Source organism: Cryptomeria japonica, chromosome 2, assembly GCF_030272615.1.
Source record: "Cryptomeria japonica chromosome 2, Sugi_1.0, whole genome shotgun sequence".
Lineage (NCBI taxonomy): Eukaryota > Viridiplantae > Streptophyta > Pinopsida > Cupressales > Cupressaceae > Cryptomeria > Cryptomeria japonica.
Window position 1 is genome coordinate 394,139,077 of NC_081406.1, and position 17,145 is coordinate 394,156,221.

Here is a 17,145-nt window from a genome sequence, read left to right on the forward strand (position 1 = left end):
CACTTGTCACCATAGAGATGGCAAATGTTCCCTTTCATCCATCCTTTCTAGAAGCTTCTTGACACTTGTCACCATAGAGATGGAAAATGTTCCCTTTCATCCAACCTCTTTTCCAACTTCCTCCAATTTCACCATTGATATCTTCAAACTTAATCTTGACCATTGATTCCTGCCACCTCACCCCTGGCCTTGGAAATCCTATAAATAGATCCCATTTTGGAGCAATAATCATCCCATCTCATTTGCATTCAAGCATTGTTACTATAGTCATATAGCTCTTAGCAATATCATTTTAGCATTGTCATCATGTTCAATTTTATCTTAAATCTAGCTTATTTTCTAGCATAATCATGGAATCATGTATCTTAATCATTATCATTGCTACCTTAAATGCATCATTTATCATTTAAATCCTCCATTTAAGTGTAGTCAAGTCATTGGAATTTGCATAACCAGATCTGAGAGCAAAATTCATACTCGCATTTACTAGGAGGCGATAGATCGATTAGCTATGGTTTATCTTTCTTTGCTTAATTTTCTAACCATGCTTATAATGATCTATTGAGTGTTTTGTGTTGCAGGAACAGGTATACACTTCACAGGCATGACAAGTACAATTTTTTGAAAGAGAATGTTGAAGCAAATGAAGTAAGATTGGTTTATGTGAATACTAAAGAGCAAATTGCAAATATCTTTACAAAGCCTTTGCCTAAGAAAAAATTTGAATATCTTAGAGAGCAGCTGGGGGTAATTTCCCCACCAATAGAGACTTAGATAATGAAGATTGGCATCAAACTGGTAGGGACTAACAGAAAAATCTTTTTCCGGATTTGATGGAGGAGAGCTACTTCTCAGGGAGAGTAGTTGGCTGAGTGTTATGTTTTGAATTCTTTACTGCTTTGGCATTTGATGTCAAAGGGGGAGAGATATATATGGAAAAACATTAAGGGAGAGATATACTCTTTGGATATATGTATTTTTGGTTTTGGTTTCCGTTTCTATTATAGAACTTTGTATTGATCTATCTTTGGGAGATTGTTGGTTTTTGGAATTCTATTTTTGGCACTTAGATGTTTTTCTATCTAGTGTTGCCATCAATGCCAAAGGGGGAGATTGTTGATATTATGGATGACTTCATCATGTGTTGCATTGATTTTGTCATTGATGTCAACACTTATCTTCTTGGAGGTCTACATTTTTGATTTGGTAGTAGGGTTATATTGGTTTACTGTTGAACCGACATTATGGTTCATCGGTATGGTTAGTGGCTTATGCACAGTCACCGGTATATGTTCACCAAGAGGTTAGTGGTTCATCGACAGAGATAATGACTTGTTATCATTTGGAGATCATTTGGTTATGTTGAAGACATGGATTGGATGTTTGGATTTGGTGTTTTTCTTATTGGTCTAATCTAGTTGACAAATTTGTCTTAACCGACAGATAGGTCTAGGTTATGGACCAATACATGATATCTATTCTAGATCAACATGACACATTATGGAGATTGTTTATTGATTGGATAATGTGGTAAATGTATTGAGCTGACATGTTTTATCGCATCAAGACTTATTTGTAATTGATTTAATTGTAATATCTTTAGTGAGCCGACCTATACATTTGGTCTTAGGTTTTGTATAAATGATTGTAAGAACTTATTGAAGATCAGGATATGGTATATGGTATGAGTGTGTTCGAATATTGAAGAGCAAAAATAAGCAGATCCTTGTGAAAATCACGTAGACATTATTTGAGGGTTGAAGGAAGGTTATGAAGGTGTTTGTCACTCATGTTCAAAGCTTAAACCGGTACTGAATCCAACATTGGAGATGCTATTTTGAGAAGTACATTATCATTGGATTTAACCATCCAATTGTAGTCAGTGTGACTCCTATTTTGTGATTGAGTAGTGAGCTCTAGGCGGTTAACCTTTTTTGCATGTGCAGACCCCATTTGTATACACTTACTATCTGTAGTAGTATCATTTGATTGTGGGTAAGGTTTCCCACTATGGTTTTTCCCCTTACCAGGTTTCCACGTCAAAATCTATGTGTCATATGTTGTGGATGTTGTTTCTCTTTATGTTTCATGGATTAAGTTATACCGGTACTACTATAACTGTTAATCTATTTTACCGACACTTAAGTTTTATTTACTGGTACTAAGTTTAAATTGGAATAATTTGCATTTGGGTTATAATTTATTAACATATGGTTCACAACTGATTCACCCCCCCTCTCAGTTGTCCTTCCCGGGTCCTAACAGGGATACAAAAACATTGAACAAGGAGAGCAATCTAGTACCAAGGATACCATGCATGAAAACAAATATGCACCTAACACAAAGAAGAATACCTCTAGGAAAACCTACAAACCAATATGCTTTAACTATCACAAGGTCGGTTATACTGCTAATGTTTGTAGAAGTAGATCCAGTACTTTTGATGGATATAGACCTAATGCATAAGGAGGTTATAAGCCTATTAGTTTTGATGGATATTGCTTCAATTGAAATAAGTATGGGCATAAATTTATTAAGTGTAGGTTTAGAGTAAACAATTAGAGATATTTCACAAATCAGAGGTCTAATGGTGAATGGCAGAGATCTTACAATGAACGAAGAAACCCTACTTGGCAACTACCTTATGTGAACCGATCTAGTCCATATGAAATGGAGAATAGATAGAATGTGACATTCTCAATCTATCACAACTATGGACATGTTGCTATGAATTGACGAAGAATAACTGGTAGAGGTAATGCTAGACCCTAGAGAGCATCTAGAATGACATGTTTTCATTGTCACAAACTGAGACACCTTGCAAATTTTTGTAGAGCAAGAATGAACTAGCCGGTTAATCAGTTTGCTGACCAAAAAGGTAAAAATAAGGTTTATGTGGAGGAAACCATAAGTGAGATGAACAAGATCTGGAGGAATAAAAGTGAGGAGAAACCATCAGAAGATTCTAATTCTTCACCTAGTGTGTAGAATCCCTCACTGATAAACTAGGCTATCTATAAAGCTTAGGGGAGCATATTGTCAGATCTATTTCCAGACCCCCTAAATAATTGTGCAGTAAGTTAAATCTGTATATCTTGATGTAATATGATGTTATGAAGTGATCTTAAACCAATTATACTTCAAAATCTGTAAGTTTGATGTATTATTTGAATCGGTAACAAGTTTTAGGGTTGAACGATGTTTAGGGTAAGTTCAACTGGTATATCATTCAATGTAGTTGTTAAAAGGAATATAAAAGGTGTTTTACAAGTTTCATTTCTCACCTTGCATTCTTGAGAGCACATTTGGAGAGCGACTTAAGTAGAGAAGGGATTTTTATTGCTGCATTGGTGAAGTTGACAACGGATTGAGGAGATTTGTAGTGAAGTGGATCGGTGAAAATACATTTAGTTTAGAAACCCTAGTTGCGAAGGAGTTGAAAGGTATTGTTCTGTGATCTAATTTTGTGTTTGATATTTTGCAATGGATACACCACACATTGTTGATGTTATTGTAAGACCTCGACAAGAATTTAAGAGGCATCTGCATAAGTCAACCTAAACTGATCCAATTGGAGCCCTATCTAGTGTTCCCTATGGTGTATTGCATGTCAAATATATTTGATCTTAAATTCATTGCAAACTTGAAGATCTAGGTATATTTGCTATCTTTGATCAGTATCGGACTTTGTGTGATAAGTAAGGTGTATTGAAAGATCAATTCAGATGGATATCTGATAAAGGTTTTCATCATGCTTTAAACTTTATGGACGATTTTGAAGAGGAGCATGTTAGATATGTTTTGAGAAGAGTTCATGACTAGTTTATGTGGCTAGATTGACCGCATAAAATCACAAAGGAATCTATTCATGTTGTCACTGGACTGTGGGAAACCGATGATGTCCCTACTCTTAGATCAATCCCTAAAGATGAAGTGATCCTGTTAACAAAATCTAAGTGGGATGGACAAGCTATGACAATAAATGAAATTCAGGACCTTGAGGTAAAGTTTGCATCTATGTTCATTGGTTATAGAGTTTATCATTCAAGCCGGATGAATAGCATTCTCAGAGCTACTATCCACACAGCTTACCAGATATTGAAGGAGCATTCTAATTATGATCTAGCAGAAGCAATGACAACCCAATTGGTGCCAAATCTTGAATCAATCAAGAAAGATAAGTGGAAAAAATTCAAATTTTGTCAGTTGATTGTTGGTCTATTTTTCTATTTTAAAACCTTCTTTCCCAGTATAGGTGAAATATAATGGTCAGATGATACACTGACATCCCTACAAATCAAGAATAGTATCAAGATGTTTGGTAATGAGTTTAAAAATACCATCTAGGGATACTTTAAAGATTTCTAGAAGAAAATTCATGATAGAGAGAGAATATCGGAGAATGTAGTGAAGAAGTATGAATACACTATTTGTTTTATGATGGATACAAACACCTATAAGATGGAGGCAACAGATCCTAGAAATTCATGGGTGATGCCTATGGGGTATGAAGTGGAAGTAGATATTTTGACTATGTATATTGATCATCTCCAAGAACAACTGGTAGACCCTAATGCAACAAGATTTGGTACTTACAAAGAAAATCTATTGAGGTACATTCTGAGTTTGTAAAACCGGTAATTGCTAAGATAGTAAGAAAAGAGGTTGAACAATTTGTAGTTGAACAAGGCTTCACTTAAGAAATGATTGCTGAAGCTAGAGAAATATTTAAAAAGAAGAAGGCTGGAACATATAGTGCACCTACTAGTAGACAAACAAGAAGTACAGTTGTTAAGGAGAATCCCCCTCCTCCTCCTAAGATTCAAATTAGAAGGATATGTAAATAAATCAAGCCACCAACATTGGTAGCCACCAAAAAAAGGAAGAAGGAAAAAGAAAAAAGAGTTGCTATTGAAGAAGGAGAAGAAACAAAATCAGAAGGATAAAAGAGAGAACTAAGAGCTAGTAGCAAGAAATCAAAGGTGGTTGGAGAATCCATAGTGAAATCTATTAATCCACCAGTAAGTAAACTTACTTCACTTGAGAAATTGTTGGAAAAATTAAGTATGAAATATTAGCTGGTGTAAATAGGCATTATGTCAATTTTAGAGAAGAAGAAGAAAAACAGATTAAAGATGCAGTTGTTTAGTTGATGAATAAGTACAGTAAAGCTCTAATTGAATTGCAAGGCTAGATACCTAATTCATTGTATAGTAAATTAGATGCAAGATGACAGGTAGCAATAAAACAAGATAAGGAGATTATTGAATTTGTTCTTGTTAATTTACAACCGAAAACCTCTAAGGAGGATATACAAAACATTATTTATAATTTAAAATCATTGTTTAGGACAAAGAAGAGGTTGAATAGATTTCTTGTTGGAGAGTCCCAGTCTATCCAAGATGAGACTGAGGAAAATTTGAATAAGTTTTTAAGATTGGTACCTGAAGAAGAGGAACCAGAGAGAATTAAGGGAGAAGATCTCCTTGAAAATTTGAATATTGATGATATAATATTGGATGAAATTTTTTGATGACACACCAGTTGATAGACACACTGAGCAAGAAACAATCATTATCATCGATGAAGAGATAATGTTACCAAAAGTGAATCCAACTGGTATAAATGATGTGATGACTGAAAAAATAGATAGTGCACAAGTTGATGATGTACATGTAACTGAGCAATAGGAAAAGGAACTTGAGAAGGTATAAGAGAAGGCACCAGTGAAGGAGAAGGCATAAGAGAAAGTTGAAGAAGATCAAGTAGAGCCACTGGTCAAGATAGATGAGAAGAAGGAATCATAACAAAAAGTGACCCCCCAGTCACTTACTTCTAAGAAAATTGTTGATGATGATGAAGAGGATGACAATGTTAAAATTCAAGGATTGATCAATATGGATATGTTGAGTCCTACTGAGCTAATGGAGATTGCATCTGCTATGCAATCTAGGGCACATAAGAAAATAAGGAGAGCTAAGAGGAAAGAGGCACAAATCCTATAGGTTGTTGTTGATATATTGTTTAGTCTGTTACAGGAGACTGAGAGATAATTTCACATCTCCTATTGAGAAATTGGACCACTTGGTTACATCAGTAGGAGAACAGATGAAGAGTCTTGAAGAGGTCGTTGTCAAGAATGTGAAAAATGAAAATGAAAAAAGGAGAATTAAACAATTGATGAAGGATATTGATAAAGACAAAATATGTCTTACTATCAACATGGACCTAATTAAAGAATAATTGATGACCGGAGGTAAAATCCTTTCCACAATTGCCAAATTTTTATTATTTTGTGATGATCTTGAAAAGAAAACATAGGAATCTAAGCAGGAGCTGAAGAGGTTAATTGAATCTTTTGATCCTATAAAAAGCTCAACAATCAATTTTGGTAGATCGGTTATAGTATTACAACATAAAATGAAGGCATATGAGGCAGAGAAGGTAAAAATGACAACTTCATTGCAGGAGTTACAAACTCTTTTAGTCCCTAAGATTGATATTTTGCAAAGAGGTTACAAGGAAACTGAAGCAATTTTGATTATACCGTAGATGAGCACACTTGATGCAATGGAGGAGCTTGTATATCAGATCAGGACACATATTGATATCACAGGGACACTTTTGGAGACTTGGGATAATGATCTAAAAATTTTGAAGTATAATATTGCAAATGTATTTCTTAAGATGACATTGTAAAACTGTTGAACTCCTATATATATATATTTGGTAGTTTAAATTTTGATGTATATTGTATTCATATTTTTCATGTATTTGCTTACCTTTTTCATTGCTCTCAAAGGGGGATTATTATAATTTTTGATATCATGTAATTTCTAAGGGGGAGTTATTTATTTTGAGTTCTATCATTTTTGTAATGTGACACTTAGTTGACAACTTTTTTCCTAAGTCTTTCCATTAATGCCAAAGGGGGAGTTTGTTGGCTTGATGATGATGATAGAGTTGTAATAGGTTGATTGATGATTTTTTTTGTGTTTTCATTGATAGAAACCATGTTTTTTTAGTCATATAAGTCATCTTGACAAACCGGTAATGCTTAACCGATAGTGGAGTCAGTTAAACATGAAAACTACTAAGTGGCAGGCAACTGGTAAACAAGAATAGAGAATTGATGATCAGACCGGTACAAATGATTGGTAAAGAGTTAAGTGTTGCAATTTGGAACACATGTTTATGACATTGATATGAGTCTATGATTGAAACCGCATTAGCGGATTCAGAGTATGGAGCAAGTTATGATCGGTAGAACAATGACAGTCATGAAGAACACAAAACCTGTAAAGCAAAGACAATTTGATCGGTCATTGGTAGTCCTTTTGTTATATTTTTGAGTTAAGTGTTCTTTTTCCAACATAAGGGAAGTGTGTTATGCAAGATGAATAGGTTCAATGAACCTAGGGAATTTTTCCAAGGATTCTCAGTTGACTTAACAGTGTTTTTACAAGGTGATGTATATCATGAGATTTTATGAGATCAAGAGTGTAAATTTGATTGTGTCGTGGAAGAAGGAGTTAGGTTATGATGTTTAGTCAGTGTTAGAAGCAGAAATGAAGTGAATCTAATCAAGCACATAGGTGCTAACAATAGATCAGTCAAACTTGTCATTCCCTAACAGTTGCAACAACAAAATCCTCTCACCAAGTCACTCCTAACAGGGTGCAGTAGGATCCTAACAGGCCCGAAGGTTAAAATACTTTAACAAGGTGACACATAAGCTTGTGTTTGAAAATCCTATAGCAAGGTAGCTCCTAACAGGCCTTATTGTAATAGCTCTTAACTAGGCTAAAGCACTCTTAACCAGGTGTCACTCCTAATAGGGTGTTTTTATGACATTAACCGGTCAGAACTCTATTCTGCAGATAGTTGATCTTTGTGGGTACTAATTCCCACCATGGTTTTTCCCATTTCAGTTTCTATGTGAAAAATCATTGTGTTATGGTTTGCATGCTTCATTGGGTGTTTTCTTATGTGGTTATATTTCTTGTAGGGTTATTGATCTTAAAGTTTATAAGTGGTGTAATCAAATTTATTAAGTTTTTGCTTGCACTGGTTCACCCCCCCTCTCAGTTCCTTATAAGTATCATAGAGATCATGGTATCTCTTTAAAGCCGAAGAAATCTATCTTTTGTGTTACAACAAGGAAGCTATTAGGGCATCTCATCTTGAAGGATGGTATCAAAATTGATTTAGACATAGTAAGAGTCATCCAGTAGTTGACTCTTCCATCGAACATAACTGGCGTTAAGTCCTTCTTTGGGCAAGTTAATTTTCTCAGAAGATTTGTACCAAATTTTGCAAACATCACTAAACATATTGTGGGAATGATGAGTGAGATATAAGTGTTTAAGTGGAATGAAGAAGCAAAGAAGGCCTTTGAAAAGGTGTAAGAGGCTATCGCTTAGGCACCTACCTTGGTCGACCTAGATTTTCAAAAAGAGTTCATTATTTACTGTTATGCCTCTAAACATACCATGTCTGGTATTCTTTTGCAAAAGACTAAACAAAATGATGAAGTTCCTATATCCTTCATGAGTGTACCACTTAAGAAACATGAACTCAAATATTCTTTGGTCGAGATGCAGGTATTTGTAGTAGTTAAAGTCGTTAAGCATTTTAGGTATTATATGCTGCATTCTCATTCTACTATGTTTGTACCTCATTCAGCTGTGAAGAGTATCCTAACCCAACAGGAGGTTGGTATGAATAATCATGATACTTGGGTCTCAAAGATACATGAGTTTTATCTAGATATTAATCCAACAAAGCTTGTATGAGGACAATGTTTGTGTCGATTGATTGCTAAGAATAGGGAGAAGAAAGATGAAGAGTTACCGATAGTCCTATTTGTTAGTCTTCAAGACCCATGGTTTGTTGATGTGACACACTATTTGACATATGGATAATTTCTAGAATACCTATCCTCAAGGGAGAGAAGAAATATGAGGTTGAAGGAGGAAAAGTATGTGATTTTTTTATTGTTATTACTGTCTGGGGATGTTTAAAAGTGCATATAAATGGGTAGCCAATTGTGAGAAGTGCAAATTGTTTTTAGGAAAGCCATAGTTAGTAGCGCTACCACTAAGACATGTTTTTATAGAAGAGCCCTTTAAGAAATGGGGTTTAGATTTTATTGGGCCCCTTTCACCTCCTTCAAGTGCAGGGCACACCCACATCTTGACTGCTACTGACTATTTTACCAAGTGGGTAGAGGCCATCCTAGTTAAGAAGACTTCTTCTAAGATTATGTGTAACTTTCTCAAAGAAAATATATTAGTATGCTTCAGCGTTCCTCAAAAGATTGTGAAAGATAATGATACAAGTTTTTCCTCAACATAATTGGCTATGTTCTGCTACGATCATGGTATATAACTTTCTCCTTCATCAAAATACTACCCACAGGGGAATGGACAGGTACAGTCCAATAATAAAAACCTGATAGCTATTATGAGGAAGTTAGTGAGTGATAACTCCAAAGATTGGTATAAAATTCTATATGAAGCACTATGGGATGACTTGACATTACCCAAGAGGGAAATAGGGATGCCACCTTTTGAGTTGGTATATGGAGTGGGAGCTTAGTTATCACTTTCGTTGGAGCTAGTGGCAACCAAATTGCAGAAGGTGATTGAAGATCAGTATTTTTAGAGTTCTTTGGAGAAAAGAGTAATGTACTTGACCAAAAGAGAGGAGGAAAGGAATGAGCTAGTTGATCATATTACAAATCATCAAGCTCGAGTTAAGAAGATCTTTGATAATAAGGCTAGACCTAGGAAATTCATGAAAGGAGATCAAGTTCTACTTTGGGATAGAAGAAGGGAACCCAAGGGAGAACATGGCAAATTTGACTCCCACTAGAAAGGACCATTCAAGATTCATCAGGTACTAGGACCAAATTATTTCAAACTATCCTATCTAGATGGAACACCTCTTTCCCTATCCTATAATGGGAAGGATCTTAAAATCTATTAGTTATAAAGTTGAACAGGTTCCCCCTATTCATATTTATTATTTCTGGTTTGTGTCGTATCTAGTTGTTTCTTTGGGTGTGTCTTGGATCTTTAGATTTCATTTCTACATAACCAAAGATTCTAGGTTCATTTTCGTGTCCTTTACAGTCCCGGTCCCCAGTCAGAGCCAATTACCCTTATTTTTGCATTAATTGATTTTCCTATCATTGGTATGTTTGTGCCGAAATAATATTTGTTTAGTTCAACATAATTAATTCTCTTAAGTTGTCATCTTTCTATTTTAAGCCTGTCTTGGTCAGTGCGTCTTTATATCTAAGTGTTCATGTCTTTGAACCTTTTTCTTTGAACCTGGAGTTTAGTTCAAGAGTTCATCAGTTCATTGAGTCATTATATGTATTATGTCTTAGTTGTGGGTATTCATCTTGCACAGAAAAGTTTGTGCGGAGAATGAACTTGAACCTTTGTACCTTCGTTAGTTCAAGAGTTCAATGATTCAATGGTTCAACAGTTCCACATTCAAAATGGAAACATCGTAAAAGCAGGAGGCCAAAGGAGGAAAATGACCAACATGAAGGAGAATATTTTAGGAATCGCGGTGATTTATTTTAAGGAATTCTCACTTAAGGAGGTAATCAATTTCTTGATAAGAGATCATGTGAAGTATTTTGTAATAAAAGTATGTGTCAGAAGTGTCACTTCAACAATAACTTGACAGGAATGAATGGGATGTGGTAATCATGAAACCAAGTTTTTAGCCATTTATATTGACATCAAAAAGATTTATATCATCATAGAGAAGCTAAATTAGGGAAGGTGAGACTTCGGCACTGGAGGTAATTCTCTCACTTCTCAGGATTAGCAGACACTCAATTGCATGAAAGGCAAGTTAAAAATATTTGCATTCTCTATCATTTTCATGCTTCAAAGAAGAAATTGTTAATTTTTGTTGTTGTAGCTGTAGTGGGTGTGTCATTGCAGTATGTGTTAGTGTGCTGAATTTAAGAAAAAATTGAAAATGAGGTCCATTCCACCAAAGTTAGCACCAGAATTAGCTCTTAGTTGTTCTCTCCTAGAATTTGGGGACACATCCTTAGCTCATGTTGATTTGAATGAATTCTTAGAAAGAGCTAAGAATCCTTCTGGTTCACCCTTGATGGAAAAGATTGAGGATAGTTGGCTAATAGAAGCTACTATTTTTCCTCCTACTATACAGTGCCCCAAATTAGTTCTCGAGTGCATGAATAGGTATGACCTAGAAAACTGATGTACTAGAAATGCAAATGGGGGTGTTTTATTGAATGCAAATAGAGAAGCTCTTATGGCTATTTTGAAAATCCCTGCTAAGGAACCATATGAGGATTGGACGATAACCACAACCTATGGATTCTTCACTGAAAAGAATTCCTAGTATAAGAGTGTCATAGCCAGGAGTTGGCTCTTGAAATTTTAGAAAGGAAGTTCTTGGTTACCCAAGCCTTTAACCAGAGAGAACTTTATCAGGGAGGTAAGGGACATTGTCATTTTACTGCACAAGGTGAAAGGGAGCCAACAGGCATTCTGTTGGGAAGACTGGATATAATTTTTCATTCAGGTCATATTAGATGATAAGTGCTATATAAATTATGCAGATTTAATTGCTGAAAGGTTACATGAAGGACTAAGTAACTGCCTCGAGTGTAAAACTTCTATATGTCTTCATATTTGTTCTATTGTTTGGCCTATGGGAGGCCTTGGCATGGTTTGTATTATGAGGAATGGGTCGATGGAATGAAGATTTATGATTATCATCCACACCTTCAGCTGCAAAAGTGCCATGAGAATTTCTAGAGGGTTCATGATGTGTTTGTAGGGAGATTAATCTATGAACTTCAAAGGACTATAAACAAAAGACTATCTGATGAAAATATGTTACTAATGAGCATATATGGGAGTGATTTTATTTAGTATCCTCTTTTCACTTACATCACTATTGGAGGGTTCGAAGGAGAACCATTTAAATTACCAAGGTTTGCACTTGACTGCTTCGTGCTGATTGAACTTTGTAGGCATCTTGCTCACATTGCTCACATTGATAAGAGAACTCTACCTAGGAAAGATTCAGGTGTTTCTTTCCTAGTTGAACTGGGTTATTATATTTACAGAACTATTTCTGATGGGTTGAACCTAGACATTGACTTCAAAAATCTTAATCTTCAATATTATACAGCTCAACCTAAATTTGACATCAAAGGTTATGCTCAAGCACATATAGCTCTCAAAGAAGGTTTTTCTCACATCCCACAACTTGAGAACTTATGGGAGGATGGCAGTGATGAGTTTGAAGTAAGGAGGAGAATATTTTCTAGGTTCATGATGGATCAGATCAATACCTTTCAACTCAAAATGAATCTAGTAGGGGTTGTAGATAATGTTGAGGATTCGATTGATCCGCAGTATGCTGAGAAAGTACAAGGATCCTCAATTCTAGAAATAGAATGGGACAAGAAAGAAGATCAAATTCAAATGAGAACATTCCCTATTATTCGTAGGACTGAGCAGTGGTTACAGAAATAGAGACATGGGAGGCTAGTAATCAAAGATTCTCCTGTTCTAGTTCAAAATGTTTTTTCTAATAAATTCGTTAAAACTTGTGTTGTAGGTGGCACCAAAGTTAAAGTTTAGGTAGATACTACCAGAGGTTCAAAGAAATCTCTTGTATAATATCTTCCAACCCATATCACTAGATAAAGAACCAAAAACAAGAGCAAAAAGCTACCTGAAAATACAATAGTGGTGGATTTAGAAGGGTCCCAAGAGATGGGGAATATAATTATGGAGAAAAACATCGAGATGTCCATTGTGGAAGTTGGTCATACTGAGAATCCTGGAGAATAAGTAAATATTAGAGGTTCGTTGCTCTTAGCAAATGTTGGTGCTAAACAATTCCAAATAAAGAAGGATGTAGATTCTAGTGCTCCTGATTGGTTAGAAACTGCTCTTAACAGCAAAAAGAGAAATCTGGTTCCTGTTTTAGTTCCCATTGAGGATATGGTTAGTAAATGTTTGGGAAGGACTCAAAAGTCTAAAAATCTTTAAAAAATTTCAGAAATGGGTTTTGACCAAGATACGAGCAATTGGATTACTGAAATAGTTCATCCTATTTCAAATAAAGAGGTAGGAAATCCTTTAGAAAAGGATTTCACCATTGAAAATATTAATTTAGGGACTGCATCATGGGTAGCCAATGTACACCTTTTGGAATCTTCTACAAAAATAGATGAAAGTCATATTGATATTGATGGTGTTGTCTCAAGTTGAAATAGGTGAGAATGGAGTGTGTTATTAGGACTTTCAATTGGACAAAATAAGACATAGGCCATAGAGTGGTTAAGGCATTGAGAAAATCATTAAGACTCAGAAAAAGTGCAGTTGCAGTAATGTATAACACACTGTGTTATCACTCATGTCATGTTAGTCACATGCATTACTTGTGTAGAATAACACATCATTTCTACCACTACCTAATCTTACGGTGGGTTTTCATCCTGTTAGCACATATTTTTACAAAAAAAATTGTGCTATATGGAGGCCTTTTTCCTATTATATGAGCATTTACTACTGGTTTGCATGTGTATGAGCCTTATTAGCATGAGTAAAGTTCTCTAAGGATCAGATGTTTTAGGAATGTCAAGGTACCACTTGGGCACACTAAGGGCATGCACTGAGTATAGACTACATAAGGAATCTAATATGGGAGCATTTATCAATGGCGAAATCATTATGGTATAATCTGAGATTGTTTTCCAGTATGTATCAGACCCTTCTGGGATCACTATTATTCATGGTGGATGGCTCATTTTTTCAAAACTACAAAATTTTAATTATCGGATAAGTAGTCCTGATGAAACAACATTGGCAAGCAAAATAAGGATTATCAGCATGAGATATATTGATAAATCAGAAGGCAGATTCATTGGAGCACTTAACTAACATTCAGCACGGTGCGCACTCTTGGAAAAGTCATACCATCGGGCTAGCTTATTCTGATGAGGCAGAAGGAGGGTGTTTTATATCAGCATATATCAACTTATCAGAAAAGTGTAAAAATTTCTATACCGATAACCTATGAGGCTATCAGTGTAACTTGTAACAATGGAAAGGCAGCACATATCATGGACTTATAGCATCAAGAGATCGGAAATAATGAAAAAAACTCTATCCTGATACTCGATGACTAAAGGGAACTGAAGGCAGGTCCATCAGAGAAAATGACCATATCAGGATAGTGCAAAAATAGTTAGGCTGATCCCTGATGACATAGAGAATCGGAAGGCGGAACCATTGATATTACCTATACTGATAAAGAAGACCTAGAGGTATAAAGCATGAAATTGTATTGGAGTAATATCGGGACTTCGGGAGGAATAGAAAAAGGCTATTCTGACCCCCAATGAAGATAAAAGTGCCTACGGGGATATCGGTGTGAATTATACCGATACAATAACATGAAGTGAAGACTCATCAGGACATCAAGAGGAGAATTTTTATGCTATGCCGAATCCCAATAGGACTCTTACGACGGATGGTGAGTTTCAAGGTGTTCTTTAGGGTGAGTTATGCCGATAATGCAAGAAGCTTAGTCAGAATGCAGATTGAAATGTTGAGGTCATCGAGGCATCAGAGGGACATAAAATGAACCATGATGATACCCAATGGGTTAAGTAAAAAAAATGAAGGCGAGTGTATGAGGGAGAGTTATAATGATGGATCCTGAAAACAAAAGAAAAGCCAAAACTAAAGAAGTATCCATCGAGATAAAATGAACCATCGGGATAGGATAGAAATTGCTATCCTAAGATCCGATGAGTCAGTCAGGATAGGTTGTGCTGATCAAAAGGTAAGAAGCAATAAACTCATAAAGATGCCAAATAATTGAATCATTGGGAAAAGTCTCACTGATTAGCCGTTGAAGGTCTTGATGCAAAAAACTGACAAGATGGCTTCCATTAAATACATCCATTGGGTAGGTCCAATGCCACATGAAGAAGATCCATCAAAATTGTAGTAATTAAGTACAAGATTAGACTCCTTGGGGATATAAAACTGGTGTTGCACAATGATATTTCACACAAAGTTATTGCATAAGTTATCAGGTGTTCATTGAGAAATATTTTGAGCTGCAAATCATAGAGCAAAGAATTTGCAGAGATGGAAGGGTCAAGCTCAAAAGGGAAGTAGAAGGTTGTTGAAATATCTAGAAGCACGTCAAAAAATTGAAGGGTGAAGTCAATGAGGCTCAAAGGAAATTAAATCAAGACATGATAGATAAAATGGGCTCTCCAGGAGCTAGGTCACGCAGAGCTAAGGTGGATTTGCCTATTCATGACCAGCTGGAAGATAGATACAGAGAAATTGGAGATGTATTGATAACAGTGCGAGGGCACGAGCTATTTCTTTTCCATTAGTTCCGCAGGGATGAGCCCATTCCCATTTTGAACCCGTGGAGTAATGGTTTAGGTAAAGTCATGCTACCTAATGTCTTTGTAAATATTGATTTATTGAAGCTCCTGGTAAGACATTATGATACAAACAAGTGGTGCATTTTGTTGCCCAACAGGACCTCTTTAGTTAACTTTGTAGCAACCACAATTTAGGAGGTTTTTGCAATGGATCTTAAGGTGAATGTGCCCTTATCTTTTGTGGATTTGGAAGAGGAATACAAAAAAATGGATACTACATACCAGGGTTGGAACTTCACTATCCACAAAGTAGAGAAGGGGAGGCTAATAGAGAGGATGGTCCTCCTTATGATATGACCATTTTCAAGAAATATTTACAGTATACATATATGGCACATGGTCAGGTTGGAGGTGTTGAATCCTAATGTAGCAAACATGGGACCACTGGTTTTGGCAGCAGATATTCAAAGACATGATCCTAGAGCTTTTGATTTTTCTTCATACCTGGTTGATAGACTTCATGAAGGCTTCCTGAACTTGAAAGAAAATCCAGACAAGCACTTCAAGCATTATTCTCTATTAATGCATATTGTTTTATTTTATGGGAGATTGAGAGTTTTATGGCTAGGGGGTTTGAATGTAAATACAGTTGGGAAGAATGGACAAGATCAACCAGTTTAGTTATGGGTTTCTCTCTAGGATTATAGATATGTAAATTCTTCTTACATCAAATTTGAAGAATTCTCTATTAAGGCAATTTTCTTGCTCTTTGGTGAGCCTCTGTAGGGATCACTTTCTAAGGATGTAAAGAGGTTTCTTAGGCCTTATGAGTACAAAAATCTGAAGGTTAATCACAATTGGGGTGATTGGTACTCATGCCAAAATTTCACCTTTGTCCGGTGCTATGGATTTGAAGGTTACCCCTATGTGCTACCGAAGCCTGCACCAGACATGATTGCTTTTTTGGAAATTGTAAGGCAATTAGGTGTCTCTAATGCCAAACATTTTGAAGAGGCACACAAGCAAGCCTTTCTCCTTGGCACACTTTATTTCCTGGATTTCAAAATTGTATCTACTAGAGCATACAAGGCTATTGATAGGAAGCTGGTGGATGAGTACAACCTGTTCCAACACACATCCATAACAAATTATGATCCTGATGGCTACATCCACATGTGCAGGAAGAGACAAGGGTTGGGAGATTACCTTCATCAGGAGGATGAATTTGAGGGCATGTGTAAAAATAAGGAAGTGGGGGAGCTTTCAGAGGTTATGGAGACCTTGGAGAAGAAACTAGAGGAGAGAAGACAAAGATTAGAAAACTTTGAGGGAGAGCCAGCTCAAAGTGATTTAGGGGAGAACAAAGTAGCTTCCAAGCTCTATGCACCTAAGAAAGAGAAGGATCTAGAAGCACATGATAAGCTCCTCATTGCGCTAAATGCAAAAACAAATGTAAGGATGTCAGAGCACACTTCATTTGTTTTAGATGATCAATTCATGAAGTCTAAAGAGTTTCAATCCTTCATATACCACTACAAAGGGAAGAAGCTGAGGGAAGCAATTCCTAATATAACACCAGAGAATGAGGAGGAAATGTTGCAGAAGTTTAAGGCTGATATTGATGCATAATTGGAGACAATGATCCCACAAAGAGGTAGGCAATTGCTAGTGGAAGCAGGTATTATTCCTTTCCCAAGATGGGATTTGAGTGCATCATT